We start from the raw sequence: 4,455 nt of genomic DNA on the forward strand, positions 1-4,455 counted from the left end.
ACAGTGTAATGAGTGGCTGGGTCTACATCACGGTTACTTAATGTAGACTAATGTAGTCTACACCTTGATGTAGACAATCAAAATTCCCTCCTCTCCCCCCTTCCCTTCAATCTCCCCCATTTCCCCCGTTCTCACCACTCTCACCCCATCTCTACCCTCACCTTCTCTCCCCCATCTTCCCTGTCTGGCTTCCAACCTCGAACAGACAGCCGACTTTCACCGATTTTGTGAGGGTCATTACTGGGCTTTACCCCACTCTTAATAGGACCAATAAGACTGACCCCAAACAGTCTATGTCCGTCCCGTACTCCAGATCATTCCCCTGCATAGTTGAGGCAAGCACCAAACGTCTGGCCCCTAACCTTGGACAGACACAGACAGACAGACAGAGACAGAGACATTCTCTCTTATAGATATAAACTGGGTCATGATAGTGGTCAGAGTTAATAATATTAGGTAATTGTAAAGCTGATCTAAGCCTAGTATGAGTAACTGGAGGGTGCACAATGATATGTATGTAGATAATGCAGTTTTAGCGGACAATAAAAGAGAGCGGTGTCGACAAGCTGAACCTTTTAAACAACCCGTCTTCAGCAACAATGGCCAAATGCTCGTTAAGCCAGCAATCAAAACCTCTGTTTATCAATGAAAAACACTTTACACACGACTCACAACTGATGACGATGGAACATTTCTGGAACTGTGTTTCATTGACCTCTGTTCGAATGGTAACTCCATAATGGTTCACCCACATACTTCTAATACAAATTATCAGCCCGTCCTCCAAACAAAGGTTCAAAAGTGATTCTATGCACCCGCCAAACCCCCTGTTTATGAATAAAAAACGGTTTACAAACGACTCACAACTGTTGACGTTCGAACACTTCCGGAACAAGTGCTTCACTGACGAATTTTGTTCGAATCACAACGCTGTAAATGCTTCACCCACGTACTACAAATACAAATAATCGCCAACAGAACTTAAACACCTAACCTAACCTATGCCTAAATATGCCCAGTATGCTAATATATATAACAATATTAATTTATATTTGAGAAAATTCCTATGTTGAATGATCAGCATGTTTAAACTGATGAAGCGTCTCTGGGCAACCCGTTCTCACACCAGGCTGCTTTAAAGCAGCGGCCGTCCCCCCCAGACGCATTCATCAATTTTAACATTACTGTGTATTAAAAATTGATATATAAATTAATATTATTATACATAGAAATTTGATGTATAATTAGGCGTAGGTTAGGTGTTTAGGTTTTGTTGGCGATTATTTGTATTTGAAGAACGTGGGTGAAGTATTTACAGAATTGTGGTCGAACAGAGGACGTGAGCAAAGCACTTGCTCCGGAAGTGATCCGGACGTCATCAGTTGTGAGTCGTGTGTAAACCGCTTTTCATTCATAAACAGGGGGGTTAGGCGGCTAGATTAACGAGCTTGGATCTTTGTATGCGAGAACGGGTTGCTCTGGGATCGACCGCTGGATGGAATGGACTTGGTCTGATTACGGGTTGGAAGAAAGTGAAGGTAATTAGAAATGTTTTGATAATAACCCATCACGGGAGGTGTCGTCAGTCACTTGGCCTATGCCATGTATATCTTACAATGTAAACAATGATATGAACTAATCTCGGAAACAAAAATGGCCTTTCCTCTATCTTTACATATTAAACCAGAATAAAGTAAAAAAATTAAAACAAATAGTTGCCTACTCAGCACAAAAAAGAAAAAGACTTGCGATATGTGAAGGAACCTGGTAATTAAAACATGCAGGTAATTGGTAGCCAAAACCAAGAGGCCAAAGGTGGCGATATTAAAGAATTTATATACCGAGAAATTGGTGCACAAGTTCTGGTAACTAAAGATCAATGCTAAAGTAGATAAGTAGATGCAGAACTTTACGAGTGTTGGGGTAAAGCAGCAACTGATCGCGGTTATTATAAGTGTTATTTTGTTTCTTACCACGAGTGACATAGCCCGGCATGGTCACACGTTAACAACATTTTTGTTTAGATTAACTGGTGAAGTATCCTGTGGGAGCCTGGAAAACAAGGCTGGTTTTATATAGGTTATGGAGACGTATTCTTACACAGCCTAAGCTACTGTGAGGATGGCAGAATATGATGCAACAGAGAACACGCTGACTAATTTTCTAGTCCTCGTCTTTTGCCTAAATATTGGCAATTCGTAGTAAGAGAGAACAAAGAGAGGGATGAGGGGATGCGGCAACGATGAATATAAAGGACGTAGGTGTACACTTAAGACGAAAGGTGTAGGGTGAGGTGCAGAAGAGGCAGAAATATGTGTTTAGCAGGATGTAAGTGGCAGTACAAGGAGAAAACGGACTAGACGCTACGCGTCACTTAAGTGTGTAGCGAGATACACGGTCAACAGTGTTCTTGTGGCCTAGTAACTCGTTGCTGCCGGCTTCTGCCTTCACAAACGCCTCTGAAATCCTTTAATTAAGCGACATGCTTAAATCAGGTATGCGATACGTGTTTATACCATGCACTAACCCCAGTGCTTCCATGGGCATTATCAGATCAGCTGTGCTTTGTGTTTAGCAAAATCAGTCACACGTTTAAATAAAGCAGACATAAACGAGTATTACTCAAAACGTTTTTCATAAGAAATTCATATCGCGTGAAGTTCATACAGAGAAGGTTCGTTTATAGCGAATTAGGCTACTGTAGCCCATCACCATCTCGGCTGAAGCTTTATCGACGTGTCTGCAGAACACACACTTTTGCGTACAAAATGCGTTAATATTTTACCGTGAAGGAAATTTAACAAAATGACTGTATTTTCCAGACTGACACCTAGACTGTCAGACTGTAGTCTGACAGTACACCTGACTCCGCGGCCTCCATCCCCCACCCGATTTTATGCTTCCTTTGTATTAAAAAATGTAACTAATTACTTTTTTAATCATACCTTAACAATACAATTTAAATTTCTACAGTCAGCAATACATGATACGCAATTTTGGTCTCTTTCTCTCTCTCTCTCTCTCACTCTCTCTCTCTTTCTCTCTCTCACTCTCTCTCACTCTCACTCACTCTCTCACTCTCACTCACTTACTCTCACTCACTCTCACTCACTCACTCACTCACTCACTCTCACTCTCTCTCTCTCTCTCACTCTCTCTCTGCCCACACTGCTGGACAACAACAGTTCCCCTCTCCTTCGTGGCTGTGGTCGCCATACAAGGCAACACCGCCCATACTTCCAAATCTGCCCTCATCAGCTATCAAAGTGGGAGGGGGAAGCCCCCCCCCCACCAGTTTAATGCTTTTGCCAATATCTCGCCCCAGCTCCGAGGCGGCGGGCACCCGTCCAAATGCTAACCAAACCACTTCCCCCTCCCCCATCTCACCTCTCCTTTCCTCCCCATCTCTCTCTCGCGTCACCTCACTTGCCTGGGCTCAGCTGATCCTACAGATACCGGGGTTTTGTCACCACTGACAAAATATATTAGGGTGGTCATGGGGGCTCTCGTCCTCTTCTTCACTTTGGGACGAAAGCTTCTGATCCTTCCTTAATGGGCCGTCGCTTCCCAGAATCTATTAGCTCTAATTTACACTCGAAGCTCAGTTTCAATCATAGTCTAAATCAAAGCCCAAGCGTCAATCAAAATGTCAATCCCAGTCATAGTGCCAATGACAGTAATTAACCGAAATAAGGCTACAAATGATATATAGATCCTGACAAAAGCGCCAATATCTGGATACAATCAAAGTTTCTAAGTTGAGGTCACGATATACTAGAATCATCAGAGGACCCAACATAAGTTTAACGCTTCAGCTACCATGGAATGACACCGATAGACTCTAGAGCTAAACTTATATCTGTAGATTGTGTTTAGTTTAGTGTCACCAGTTTCTGGTAATTATGGTCCTGTATTAATGTACTGCTGAGCGAGGCCTACGCCATATGTTGTTGCTGGCATTTTTAATGTATTCTTAATTCAGTTTAATACATTGTAAAATGCCACTTTGTTCAATATTTTCTTCTTCTGGCTGTGTCTTTCTCGCTGGTATTTACTTGACTCTAACTTCTTGGATTTCTTTGTGGTTTCCAAGTGTCATGTCAAGCTATCATGCTTTCCGGCCAGAGACCGAGCCGCGAGGACGCTGATCCTCGGAATCACCGCAAGGTAATTATGAGTTATGTCAAGCTGTCATGTTTCCTGTCCCGTTACCACGTGTCATCTCAAGCTGTCATGTTTCCTGTCCCGTTACCACGTGTCATCTCAAGCTGTCATGTTTCCTGTCACTGTTACCACGTGTCATCTCAAGCTGTCATGTTTCCTGTCCCGTTACCACGTGTCATCTCAAGCTGTCATGTTTCCTGTCACTGTTACCACGTGTCATCTCAAGCTGTCATGTTTCCTGTCCCGTTACCACGTGTCATCTCAAGCTGTCATGTTTCCTGTCACGTTACC

Source organism: Procambarus clarkii, chromosome 3 (assembly GCF_040958095.1).
Source record: "Procambarus clarkii isolate CNS0578487 chromosome 3, FALCON_Pclarkii_2.0, whole genome shotgun sequence".
Lineage (NCBI taxonomy): Eukaryota > Metazoa > Arthropoda > Malacostraca > Decapoda > Cambaridae > Procambarus > Procambarus clarkii.